This window comes from Stegodyphus dumicola, chromosome 7, assembly GCF_044657685.1.
Source record: "Stegodyphus dumicola isolate Sdum_Otavi_A_Nest chromosome 7, ASM4465768v1".
NCBI classification, from domain to species: domain Eukaryota; kingdom Metazoa; phylum Arthropoda; class Arachnida; order Araneae; family Eresidae; genus Stegodyphus; species Stegodyphus dumicola.
The window spans coordinates 58663384-58678379 of record NC_140774.1 but is presented as its reverse complement, the minus strand read 5'-3'; the positions used below and the strand labels follow the sequence as shown (position 1 = coordinate 58678379).

At 29.9% G+C, this 14996-nt stretch overlaps 2 protein-coding genes across 5 annotated transcripts in view; one reads left to right on the top strand and one right to left on the bottom strand.

Annotated features, from left to right (window-relative positions):
- LOC118204815 (inositol polyphosphate-5-phosphatase A-like) overlaps nt 1-14996 on the bottom strand; it is a 326182-nt gene that overhangs the window by 165771 nt on the left and 145415 nt on the right. The window lies entirely within an intron of this gene.
- LOC146996195 (uncharacterized) overlaps nt 1-14996 on the top strand; it is a 34116-nt gene that overhangs the window by 2288 nt on the left and 16832 nt on the right. For 3 of the 4 annotated variants that reach the window (XR_015042022.1, XR_015042021.1, XM_085820261.1), the window contains exons 2-4: nt 7612-7832; nt 10939-11036; nt 12806-12988. The gene's annotated coding sequence lies outside the window, so the exon portion shown is untranslated. Of the gene's footprint in view, nt 1-7611; nt 7833-10938; nt 11037-12745; nt 12989-14996 lie in introns of all 4 variants that reach the window. The other variant, XR_015042023.1, reaches the window with a different exon arrangement.

Here is a 14996-nt window from a genome sequence, read left to right as displayed (position 1 = left end):
TGCCATTTTTGTGCAATTCTGGAATGTTTTTTTAAGTGAAAATAGGTCGACGTGTACATGGATATCGTGTATGTGTAAATATTAAAAATGCTGCAAGCAGTGGGTGATTCTGCAATTTCTATTTCTAATATAAATAGTGGGATACTCGAGTTTCTGAGCACGAAGTGAAACATAAGCATTTCGAAATTATTTCATTTTTTATAATGAAGAGTTCTTAAAGAACTTTTTGCTTTTTGGAGATATGAATTTTTTTATTAAATGGTTCTAAATTTGCCGATTTATCAACATTTTGGCGATTTTAAGATCAGTTTCTATAGAAAATTTTTATTTCCGAGATCTGGGAATTTTTCAATGATATTTTTCAGAACATTGTAACATTGATAAATTTCATTTAAATAATGGTAATATTTTGGAATTGTATTTAAGAAATAACATTAAAATAAAGCATTTGTATTTTTCGCTGTCATATTATAAAGTTCCATTTTGGCCACTTATTATACAATATTTTTGAATGTGAAAAATAAGCAAGGTATAATGCTGTAAAGCACCTATTCTAAAACATTTCTTAGCAAAAGCAAAATAGCTATGTAATTAATTAAAAATCTATTTTAAAATTTTTTATGATATTTATCGAGTTTTTCCCATGTAATTGTCTCAGAGTATTCAGAATTCTCAGAATATGCATCAGTTTTCTCCAGAGCTTAATTTGCGACCAAGCTCACAGGAGCCCAGCTCCGGTACTTCTTAGTTTTGCAGTTAAATCATAATTCTACCCGGAGCCCTACACTTCTTTTATGTACCTGAGCAAAATTTCAGTAGAAATTACATCTTGAAAATTTTATTTTTACTAATAAAATTATATTAAAAATCATATTAAATTTTAATTTATCTCTTCGTATTTTGTTAAATTTTAACTTGCACTATTTACCGTATTTGACGGCATGTAAGACACACTGGCATATAAGACGCACCCTTATTTAGAAGGCCACACACATGTAGATGTAGAAAAAGTTATGTGTGTCTAGATCTTTATCCGGGCTAAAAATAGCATTCAGTATTGAAAGTGTCCTTCATGGATAAGGTGCAGGTAACTTTTTTGAGACCAAATTTAGGAAAAAAAGTGTGTCTTATATGCCGTCAAATATGGTAATTATTTTAAGCATTGATTAGTGAATTATTTAATTTTTTAATTATTAATGATTTTATTAGTCATGCTGTTACAGAATTGGTAGGGGTAATTTTGCTTTAGGATTTTAGACATTGCAGCTTGGAAAGTTTAGAAAGATATGAAGGCAAGATTTATAGACCCACGATTACAGAAGATTCCAGAAAAATGTGACAAAATGAAAAATGTCTCGATGGTATTAACACACAGTTTCTTACTTTATGGAGAACGTCTGGAAGAAAAGTGAAAACATTGGTTTTATAGTTGAAAGTTTTACTTCTGATACTAGAATCTTCTTAACATTTTTATCTTCCTTTATTTCCTTTACTTCTCATTAGACATGAGCATGGAGAATATTAGAAATGCTTCTAATCTTATCATATGGACAGGCATTATAGAAAATGTTTTTTACTAATAAAGAAACTGAAAACTGAAAATTTAAAAGATTCATCTAATATGTCTTAATGCATCATATACACGGCTGGCACTAGGCATTTTCTCACCTGATGTAGTTTCTGTGGATCTTAAATACTGCTTCCAGTGCCTGTTCTAAATGCTAAAAGTTTTGCCATTTCTAGATTTTGTTGCACAGTGTGTCAATAAATTCTGAAAATTATGCCACAACAGCTCTGTAACTGAACCTTATCATCTATCTTTCATATTTCTTCTGAATGTTCATATTACTAAAGAAATAAAATTAGCTGCTTTTTCTATACATTCTAAATGTATTTATTTTATTTAGAATAACAGAAATCTTTAATTAAATCTAAAAATTCTAAAATGAAAAGGAAATGGAGAAGAAATAAACTGAATACATAAAGAGAAAGAAAATTATTCTTCAAAGATATGTACAGTTATTATTATGTAACTTACCCAGTTGTTTACAATTTCAGCCTTTACTCTAATTTCCCATTTCTATTTCCTTACCAGAATGCAAATCACTTAGACAGTTTTTAAACTGAGGTTTTTGGAATGTAAGACAAGAGTGTTTCTGACCTCCACTTGCTCCCTGCATTAGTTCCTGCCAGCTCTCATAATTTGTAATTATTTGTCTTTGCATTACCGCTGCCGACATTTGAGTTTGTTACAACGATAGAGTGAGTTAAATGAAATTAAGTTGTATAGTCTTTGACCGCTAGTTGATATTTTTAGTTTGAATTTGACTCTTCTTGTTTAATTACATCACCACGAGCTGCAGTTGATTTTGTTAGCATAAGAACATGCCTCTATGTTCTAAGTTCTTTTTAAATAAGAAGCTTTGTCTGACTTTGTAGTTACTTTCAGACACAGCAATAATTTGCTTCACAACTGTCAGGGGTTTTTGGGCTATTTAACTTTTACCAGATCAAATAAACCCTCATAAGTACATTGTGGAGAGGTTGACAGGTTAGGAGATAAAACACGCAGAAATTAGTGAGGACATTCTTTCGCATATTGAGACAAATTTATAATTGTTAGTAAAGATGGTTCAAGAGAAGGAAATCGATATAAATTACTCAAAATGTCTGGAAAGGCTTCAAATTAAAAAGATGCGTAACTATTTTGTTGAGTGTTGTTGCTACAAAACATAAATGGTTTTGTAGCTTTTAATGTGTAATTATCCTAATATCGTTTTAGAATCAATGTCATAAATTATAGGTATTTTAAACTGTGAAATTTCATTAGATTGTGATTTTACTAGGGCCTTTTTTAACAAATATTGTTAAAAAATAAATAAAATTTAATAGTGACCATGTAAATCCATAATGACTGAGATTAGATAACCTCAGTCATTATGGATTTACATGGTCACTATTAAATTTTATTTATTTTTTAACTATTAAATTTTATTTATTTATTTATTTTTTAAATTTTATTTATTTTATTTATTTTTATCTAATACCTAATTTAATTACTTATAACTAACTACTTACCTTTAAAAATTATCTCTGCATATTAAAGCGAGTTATTGCCTTTCATTAAGCCTTACCGTGATCACAACATAAAACACAAAAATGTAAAAACTTATGTAAAACTTATTCTTCGCATCTCGTGACACTTAAAATACTGAAAAATAACTTATCACCTCTGATGCTTTATTGGCTTATTAGAACCTTAAAGTATATTATCTGAGTCGCAACCCCTGAAAATCTACATGGAATTATGACAGTAACTGCGTCAGACGGAGCCCAGCTAACTTTCATAACCTGCCAACCGTGCCTACATCAGGCCTCTCAGGTTTGTTTTGATCAGCAGGTCTCTTTCTAAGCAATGATGACAACAACCAGTCTTTTGTTATGAATCATGCTGATTATGATTTCATTTTAACCTATGCCCCTTGACATAAAATCTGTTTACTATTTATTAAATCTCTAGACTGAGTGAGTATGTTACAAAATGAAACATTAATAATAATAATAAACATAAAGCTAACTATTTGTAAAACATAAATAAAATGCCACTTATCTTCTTTCAAATATGTCCAATTATTATAAGTGTAAAATATTTAATGCTACTTGATAAATTCCATAAAGTTAATTTTATTCTCACACTTATTAATTATAATGTTAATTAAGGTATGCTTAATAATAATGCATCCTACTTACGGATCTATATATTATTTTTAGGATGGTGTTACAAAAGTGAAGTTCAGGCATAGATAATATTTTTAACTGAATTTATTCAGTTCCCATTTGTTCATAGGTCCTTAATTTTTTTTCATTAATGGTCCTTAAAAGTCTTTAAAAATACTTAATTTCCGTGTACAGAAATGTGTACGAACCCTGGCTTTGAAAATGTGTTTTTGCAAATCTCCCATAAAAGCACCAAGTTGACAAGTTCTCATTCCCAAATGGGTGGCAAAAATTGCTGCCAAGGAATAAAGGAAATGAATGATGAAATCAAGTAAACCCCAAAATTATCAGCCTAAAAACAATAAATGAATAGAACACCACAAGAATGCAGAAAAACAAAAAGTGTAATCAGAAAGGATTCAGATGTTTACAAATATTCACAACAGCATTATTCAAGATAAATCTGTTCCAGTTAGCTTGGAACAAATGGGCACCCCATTGTTCTCAGCTACTGTAGCTAAAATAATATTTGAATGTAAGAAACTGATTTTCTAAAATATTTGTTTTTTTATTAGTATTTCATATATCTAAGGATGGTCTATTCCTGAAGTTATGTTTATTCCTTGAAACTGTATAAAGATGAAAAAGATAGAGTTTTAATAATAATTTGAAGTAATTATTCTACATAATTTTATTTCATATTTTAACCTGCAGTTTAAATAACAATACATATACTGGGTTTACCTGCCTCTGCAAAATCAACTGATATTTGTATTCAGTGGTATCAAGAATCTGTAAGTGGTAGAAGAACTTTGAAGGTATGTTGGGCAATTGACAGCACCATCATAAGCAGTGCTGCAGATCGTGCTAATCTGTTAGATGAAAATTTTGATTCAACTGATCCTTTTTTTTTTTTTTTTTTTTTTTTTCTGGAGGAGTTATTGAGGTAACAATGAATAAAATATAATCAGTTTTAAACTTTGCTGAACCAAACATCACATCATTAGCAGTTTTAATATTTAATGGGTGAATAAAAGTAATTTTTTCATAGGTTTTTTTGTTTCATGTGTGTTTAATTTTTTTATAAGACATATTTTCATTAATTTTTTTTTCTACTATTGGTTTAGATGGCATCATAAATCTGAAATGCATTCACCTTTCTATGTCTCTTTATAATTTTACATTTCTAATGTTATGGTCACACTGAATTGAAAAAAATAATAAGCTGTTAAAAACAATTTTCTTGTAAATGATAATCACTTATTTCTGTTTCTTCCTTATGTCTGCATGAGGTTTGGCTCCAGATGCCATAGAATAAAAGAGGGGGAGGGCGCTTGTATCCTTAAAAAGTAGTCTTTGTAATATTCTGCTGCTGTATCAATTGCTTGCTTTAATAAAATGTATTTTGCTGACAGATTGCTGACAAATGCTGATCTCCTAGTGCTTCTGCAGTTAGGGCTGTTTAATATGCATTGGGCATCTGCAACATACTTGTGTCATTTTATTGGATCTTCAGTAGACAATTTGGCTAAGACTAGAATGAAAGTTCAATGGATACTTTCTGCTTGACCATTTCCTCACAGAATGCCTGTAGTTTAGAATATGTACTGGGTTTTTTTTCTTTTGCATAGTAATCATCTGGGCAGTTCTTTGAGGTGAAAGCCGTATCTCTGTTTGTAATTATTCTAAAAGGATCTCCAAAGATGAATCTTGGGCTGATGTCAGCTTTACTGATACAGCTAGACAAACTTTATAAAAGCATCTACAGGGGTCAAAATATGGCTATAATTCTTGTTTGTTTATAGTAACGGTCCTATAAAATCTTCATGAAGTGTGCTTAAAGGTACATTTTCATTGGGTAGCATGCTCCCACCTTTTCCTTGCTTTTTGTTCATAAAATACAACCTACACAATACACAGTAGCTTGCTGTATTCACTTTTTGAAGGTAGAAATGAAAAAAATCTCTCTTCAGTGTATAGAGTTTGATGCTCTTTCGCAGCATAAACTGATATTCAAACTCCTAATGGACTTGAAGTGAATTATTGCTTGGCTGAAGATACTGACAAAGACTTCTGATGGTTAAAATATAACCTTTTTATTAAATCAGATCCTTGAACTGCACATCTCATGTTTAACAAAGTCAAACAATGACTTGTCGCAAGCTATCTTAAAAGTCACATTCAAATTCAAATTAAAACTAATCCAGTAATCAAATATTGCACAATTCATTTAATGGGAAGTTGGCTCAAACTTCTCACCAGCATAACAATTTAAATGTCAGCAGTCGCAATCCAAAGCCAGAGACTTTGGACTGTGATCTTATCTGAGATAGTGAGATAGATATAATAATAAATTACTTAGATAGTGAAATCTAGTAAATGTGGCCTCGAGAAGCAGAAACAGGCTTTGTCTTAAAATCTGTAATCCTCAAGTTTTCTCGAACTAGTTTGCATTCTGATAGGGAAATGAAAAGGAGAAGTGTAAATTTCTAAATCATAACTGGTTAAATTTACGTTCTTGTGTAGCATGAAATTTTTGGCTAAATAATTTTTGGCATAGGCATTCCAGACATGATTCTAATGCTAGAATGACATATGAATGTAGAAGAGGATTACTTTTAAAGGGACAGAAGTTAATTGACTTCAGAAAACTTTTTAAAATGTTGCTATACTGTCCATGCTTCGTAGCTATAGCTGTCCAGTCAATTTTTTAAATCACTATGGAATAGCTTTTGCCTACATTTTGTCAGGTATTGAAAACAAACTTGTGTATTTTGTTTGTTACTAAATATAAGAAAATGCATCCTTATTAGATTCATTAGTCTATTACTGCATTATTAGTCTTTTACTGCATACATTGGCAAATAAATCTAAATAAATAAACAAAGCTATTTTGAAAGCCATTCATCATAAAAATTCCTAAGTGCCAGAGTTTTTCTTTTGCCATGTCTAGAATTATGATTGTAGGAACAAAATTGTACTGTTAAATTGACTGAAGCTTCTAGTCATCATCAATGAGAATTTTTTGATTTTAAATTTATTTAGATATCATTTATTAACAAGTTTCATTGCATCACAAATTAGCAACTATATATGTAGTTTACTGTTTCTTTTAAATATATTATATTAGGGCTTTTGTAATTCAGTACATGTATGAACGCAATAAATTAATTAAGCAGAAATTACTACTGAGGTTCATGACCAAATGTTTGCATGCAATAAAAATAAAATACATTTGAAAATTGCTGACAAATACAACTTTCTGGATGAGTATTCAACTGTTAACACAAATTTATTTATGTGTCATAAATCAAGTGGATAAAGTAATTGTACATTGGCATTTCATTCTATTTCAGTTCAAATATTATCTGTGTGAATATTTTCATTGCTTTCCTCATGTACTTCTCTCTGTATGTTGCAAACATGAATGAGTTTAATTTAAGAAGTGCTAAATAAAAGGAAGCCTCCAGGACTGGATAATCCTTGCATGCATTGTCGTAATCATTTATTTGTGTACCTGAATTTTATTCAATAAGACAAACACAGTTATTTTAAAATCGTAATTGACACCGTAAATAAATAAAAACTGATAAAAATTATTATACGTAAATTTATTATGAACTCGCACACTACCCTCATAATTACACCTGGTTTACTCATCATGGACCTCTTAGTTGTATGCTTTATTTAAATATTTGAGGCTGTTTACCTGCAAATAATAGTAACATAATAATTATTTTTGTGGAAATATTTGTGTGGCTTTGCTGAATCTGATTAGAACTTGCTTCATCAAAAAATTTAGTATACAAAAGGGAATTAATGTTTATTAATACTGTGTCTTTCATTGTATATTTAAGGTGGAAATATTTATTATTCTTATTTCTTTTATTTTAGACATTTCTAAAAGAAAGTTTCCATGAAGCAAGTCTTGATCCAACATATTGCAATTATGTAGTAGGTGGAAGAATAGCATACCTGTGTTCTGTTCTTGTGGAAGATACTGCTGTTGTTTTCTGTGGTCCAGGCCCAAGAATTCTGGAGGCAGTTGATTTAGATTTATGAGATGCTGTTCCTGCCGAAGATAGCTCCAACTTGTTTAATGAAACTTAACTTCAGTAAGTGGACTGTAATATTAACAATAACAAATTTATTTTAACAAAAGCAACATTATTGAATACTAGCACACGCATGTGCTTATAGTTACCTATGTAACTTAGTTAAAAGCGAACAACCATATGCTCCCACATCAAGTCAAAAATCATACATACTAATAAGGCAAAAACGAAATAACTTTAGGGTTACACTAAAGCCAAACTCTGCTTGGCGTAAAACAATGCTGCCAAGCAATACTCTTTCAGACACCGAACACTAAGTAACAATTTTTCTTTATGGCTCTTTTTATAAAATGGACTGATTAATTTTATTTCTAATTGTTTCTTTAGTTTTGGGATATATGCACATAGACATGCTTTGTCATAATCAAATAAACCGGTTTCTGCATATTACAGAAAACATATTTTTTCTGAACATTGGTGAGATATTTTGAATGATTTGGTGTCTTTTCAGTCAGTGGAAGATTAGCCGAAAGGGAAATTAGTATACTCAGAGCAGAAATTTCTCCCCCTCCCCCCACACACAGAAAGGGAAATGAGGCAGGTTGCAAGTAAATAATACCTTTCCATTGAGAAACTATCTTGCATCTCTACCTGTCTTACTTGGGTGTTAACTTTTGCTTAAGTTGCATGTCTTCAACTGGCTTATATTTGGCAACTATTTGCCAAATTTTGCATATTAATTAACAGCACTAACTTTTAGCATCTACAGAGCAGGCTATTTGTGTTTTCTTCTATTTGCATTTTACTTGCATTCTTACTTGAAGAGGAAAAATTAAACATGTTATTCTATATAATTTTGATTTAAAAAGAATCTAGACATATTAAAGAAAAAATGCATGGATTTATAAATAACTCTCTTCCTTAATAAGTTTTAAAAGTAATTAGTTTATTCAGCTAGCTTGAGATTTCTGTCTTCAACATACTATTTTAAAAAATGATTAGACAACAGTAAATTCAAATTCTATTCCTGGAAGACAGTACTTTCATTTTAATTTGCAGTTATTTAATTTAATTAAATTTCATAGGATAAATTATAAAAAAAATTTCACTGATGCATATACCTCTAAATTATTATTTTAAAATGAAATGAAACAGCAAGCATAACATACATGGCAAATGGCTACATTCTGACTTTGTAGTTTAATCTCATATTTGATATTTCTGTGTTAGATACATAAATTGCAATCAGCATTAATTAGAATAGTTAAAGCTTTAAAGACATTATAAATAGTATTAAAATATAATCTCAAAAGCTTGTGAGATCATATTGTGAGTTCAACATGTGAGACAATTTGGAATTTTGATTTGAACTCATTTTTCATGGAAAAAGCGAAAAATATATGAAATGTTAAATGAAAAATATGTAAAATATGAATATAACACAAAATAAAATGTTTGATTAATTATACAAACATTCCAATAAAATGAGAAAGCTGCTCAAATGACTGAGTAGCAAAGTTACTAAAAAATGTGTCTAAGGGATAAGATTAATTTTTCTTTTACGCATTTTGCTAGGAAAATGTTTCTGAAATTTCATTTCAGTTTGTTAAAATTTTCGTCAGTTCAGAAAATGCGATGCTCTCAAATTAACTGGCTACATGGACATTTTCTTACTTTTCTCCTTGTGTAATGTGAATGGGAGACAGTTTCCCTTAAAAGGTCTTCCATTAAGGCATCTTCACTTTAAGAATATTGTGCTTCCCCATAAAAACTATTAAACAAACAAACTGAAAATACAAAGCACTGTTAAGTTTTTATCATAATTTGGGGTGTGGTCAAAAATTTTATAATTCATCAAAATTTCCTCCAGTAAACTGAACAGCCACATGCAACTCTTTGCCTCCTTAAATATAGTTTTCTTTATAATAAGCAGTAGTTTAATTTGTATAATTAAATATATAACTAAGTTAAATGTATAATTCAAATATCATGCTATGATGCTTGTTTATACGTATCATCAACTTCGTTTTTCATAGTATATTTATGCATATTATAATTTCAAAATGCATAAAATACATTAAATTGTTGAAATATTAATAAAAGACCAGAAAATTCATTTCTGGACTTTGAGCAAATTGTTTATAGAATGGGCTTTAACTGTTGAGACAGCATAAAAGACATATATTAGGAATACATTCTGCAATTTTTCAATTTTTTTCAGTCTTTTCTCAGTTTATTATATGAGCTCTATATCAGTATTCACTTTTACCACATTAAATTCAATTTGACAGCAAAATCGCAAGATATTTAAAAGCAGCCAAACACCAAACTCATACGGTGTTGCCACTGCTTGGTTTGAAATCATTGAGTCTGTTAACCAAAAATATATTAAATTTTTGTAAAACATGAAATAGATAATAAAACAAATTCAAATTTTGGACTTCCAGATGCGCATGTTTGGGTGGAGGACTGCATTATTCAATATTTGATTGCTCTACGGTTGTTTTTTCACAATGCAAGAAACATGCATAAATTCATGTAGATCCTTCTTTATTTAATTTCTTTAAAAATAATACAGGATGCTAATATTTGGTGACAACAATTTGACAAGTGATACAGTTAATCTATCTCAAATTCATATAAATGTATCTCATCATTGTTGGATAATTTCTTGCTTGAAATACTATAGCCAAACTTAAGACGTATTTCTTTAATTTTAATTATAAACTAAAATTTATTCTAAATATGATCAAATTCATATGAATTGAATTTTAGAGATTTTTGACTGTTCTGTCAAAGAAAGAATTACTGTCCATTAATATGCCAAATTTAACAGTTTTTGACCAAATGAGCAAAAAACTGAGAAAAGCAGACATTCAGGTAAAGTTGTTCATATGGATAACTTGGAGAAGAGGAAAACTGCCAAGTCCAGGCCAAAGTTGCTAAGTGTTTGGTTACTTGCACCTTTTTCTTTACGTGGGAGACAATTTTTGGCTAAAAGTAATTTATTTTCCTTTTCAGCTCAACTTCCACTGACTGAAAGTGGACATCATCATTCTGAATACTGCATTACCTTTTTTATGATCTTGCATAAGAACATAAAATCTATTTCATTTGTAATAAAATATGTTTAATGGTTTTTTTTTTTTTTTTTTTGATTCATCAGATTTATTGTACGAATTGGAAGATATGGAGACAATCTGGCATGCATTGGTGCAACTTCTAGGAACAACAGTGCATACTTACAATTTTCTACAAATGGTGGTAAATATGTTTTATCAAATTGAATATTACATGAGATATTATTTAAATGCTTGAAAATGTTTTTGAGTTATTCCATTATTTTTACATAATGCCATTCTTCCTTTACTTTAAAAAAATTATTAAGTAATGCATTTATAATTATTAAAATATTATACATAGTATTCACGTAATCATGTCTGCTGAAGTGTCACTGTATTAGGGATACTTGATTAGTAATAAGTTATTTCTCTGTTAACCCTGACAATGTCTATCACATGCTGAGGCTTACTTTCAAAAAGTCAGCAGAAATGTTTCAGGGGTAAGCCGTGCCAAACATCTAGGATTTCCCATGAATGAATTAAGAACACTGTGATGTTGGATGATTGGATCGCACCTCTTCCTTCAAGATATACCAAAGGATTTAATAAATTTGGGTTCTTGGTGGCCATTTCAGAAAAGAGAATTCTGTAAAATGCTCCTCAGGGAAGAAATTGTCTTTTTGGAACACTCTATTTTCATCCAGATAGCAGAAAAGTGATAAGAAATGTGACTTTTGAGCAGTTTCACATACTTGTTGGTTCAAATAGCAAAGATCCCAAACATTGTCAAGGAAGCTGTCTCGAACCATCACTGAATCATCACAATCATCATGACCTTGTCCATTTTCAGACTGGCACATTGAAAGTTTGGCTTCATAAGGATAGTACCGTATTTCTAACCTTAAAGTCAGCTTAATGCATTTGGAATCAAGACTCATACCTGCATGCCACTTGCTTCCATTCATCAATGAACCAGTCATTGTGTTCTACAACTCATAGAAGGCAGATGCTGATACAGTGGCATGCTGTTGGATGTGGTACTATCACAGTTCTTTGGCTTCTGAAGTCTGTACAAAGAAATAAGTAGTCACAATTTATCTAATCAGGTGTAAAGAGTCAACTAAATGAGGCACCCTGTCTGGATTGCTCATGTAGTTAGGTGATCACCTGAACTAAGGTTTAGTGTTATTGGCTACACATGATTATGGCTGAGACTACGAAGATCATGATCATTCAAGATTGCTTCTTGAATGATCAGGATTTTTAGCAATTGCTTCAAGATGCTAAACTTACACTTGTGCATATCCTAAGGGAATATCTTCACATGTTCAAAAATGAGGCAGCAGTACCAGAATATCTGTATAATGATATTTATCCTTAGGGATGAATAGCATTGTGTAGATATGCATATGCACTTCATTGTGCATATAATATACAAAAAAGGTGAATGAAACATTTTCTGCATATGAAGGCTTTTGTTATTATCCAGTTCTTATTTCATTTCCTGCTTCATTGTTGTGAGAAGACACTTGAAGAAAGTAACTAAATGCTGGTATTTATATATAACAATAAAACCACTGCATAGAAACAGTTGTTAAAATTTCAGATTTTTTATCAGCAATTTGGTTGCCACTAAAAAGAAGAATCATTCAAGTTCTCTTTGCTTCATTAACTGAACAATACATTGTTGCAATTTAAAATGTACATTAAAGTTACCATTTGATTGACAATCATCCATCAATTTCTAGTGCTGAATTTTTATTTTCTTGCCCCATAAATATTTATAAGTACACACATATGCACAAAAAATATTTTTAATGCATTAAAATGGTTTCACTATTTCAGTAATATTTAGTTATTTCACTTTTTATTAATTTTATAAAATTTTCAATTATTTTGCTCATTTCTCAGGCATACAATGGCATCTACTACATGAACTGAATTATTCTCTTGCTCATGTTTATCCTATAGTTCTTCCTGAGAATGGCATCAACTGGAAGTCGTTGGTGGCAACCATCAGGTTTCTTTGAAGATGCCTGCATTAGATGATGACATTTCTATTGATGGTTCTGAAATCAATGCATTTGAGTTATTGGATGATTTGAGAGCAAGGAACTTGATCCTACAAACTGGTGGTTTGGGCCATACTCTGAGGTGAGAAAATTGAGTGTATTTTTAAGTTCTGTTAGATATTGTGTTGCCCATTTAAGTTAAATTATTAACCATTGACTCATTATATGAGAGAAATGGTTATTTTTATAGTAAAAACTGAACTCTGGTATGGTAGGTTTATGTAGATGTTTCTATTTTTAATTTTTTACTATCGCCAGATGTGCTCGCTTCTCATTTTTCTCCGCACCACTTTCATGTTCACGTTACTTTTCAAATAAAAGGATACTGCCTCTAAATGTTATTGTTATGTATTATTTTCAAAGAAATGATATAGGAAATTAAAAAAAATATTTTGGCAACACTTAATACTATATCAGGAATCCTAATGATATGCTGCTTTTAAAAATTTTGTGATTTTGCTATTGAATTTTGTGTGGGGTAAGTGCAAAGAAAGGGATGCTTAATAATAAAGTTAAAAAGACAAAGATAATTAGCAGGTCATTTTGTTAAGAAAGCTATGCATTGATATGATGAATTCAGAAATGACAATAGAAAGTAGGAAAATTTGTGGCAACATTTAACACACTATTGAGAATTCTAAATGTGAATCTACTATTGAATTCTATGTGATGTAAGAATTCAGTGGGCAAGCTACAAATTTCATAACATATGATACAATTTTATAATATAGAACCATTAATTGCCGAACAAGCATTTTTGTCTTTTAAATGCTCCCTAAATTTGTTTGAAAATTTAAGCATTGAAATGGTATCTAAGTCAGAAAATTCATTCTTGAATATTTTTGTGAATTTGTCAGCCATATTTATGTGTCTAAATAAATATATAGGTACCCACCTACATACATGCATATATACAAGATTAGGCATAATGAATATTTTACTTGGAATTTTTGTGCTACCGATACCATATACAATATTTGATTTTATATTTATAGACTTCTTTTATATACATAATTGAATTTATTTTGATAACTTTCTCTATCTTGTTTTAAAAACCTCTGTAACTGGAAATCATTTCTAGGATTAATACTTTAGAAAATGAAAGATTTACTTAGTATTTGCAATGTGACAGAAAATATCAAGAAAAGAAGTTACTTGCAATTTTTTATTTCTGTATTATAATAGAGTTTTCTTTTTTGCATTTTGTTAGCATTTGTTTTAAAAGGACATTTGCATTCTCAGTTTTTTCATTTAAAATTTCAAAGTTATACTCTGGCAGCATAATGACAACATGAAGTGACTTTTCCGTAGACTAAATTCTTTATAATGCAATAGCTGGAATTAGTATATAAAACTTGCATTTATATGAAGAAGACAATGCAGTAAAAAGGGGTGGCTAATTTGTTGTTAGTAGGAGACACATATTGGAGCTGAAGAGGATTGAAAAGTAATAAATATTATCTTTAAAAGTAGTAAACCAGATTTAGGGTAGAAAGTAGTGTTTGAAGTCATTTAATAATATTTCACATTTCTTAATTCATAAAATCACATAGTAATAAACACAAAGAAGTAATTTTTTGCTCTTGCTCATTTATCAGGAAAATATGTTTAGTAGCTACACACATTTTTTTCACGTGTTCATTTTTTCACATTTCGCACATTTATAATAAACACAAAGAAGTAATTTTTTGCTCTTGCTCATTTATCAGGAAAATATGTTTAGTAGCTACACACATTTTTCTGCAATGTGTTGAACATTTTCTTACCCAAATAGGAAAACAAGTTTTTTTCCTTTGATTTCCAATATTTATTTTCTTTCTGATTACAGCTATGAATCAATTTTGCCAATTTTAATCAACTACTACATTCAAAATAAACTTTTTCTTACCCTCCAAAGGTCAGATACTTCCTGGGTGCTTAAATCCATAACAGTGGCTAAATTAATTACACATCAAGCTGAGACATGAAACTTATTTTAAAATAAGCTTTAAACTTAGCACAATTGTTTTTTTTTTTTTTTTTTTTTTTTTTTTTTCGGTCTTTATCACTAACAAACAGGGCAATCGTAACATGGGATATTAGCATACTGC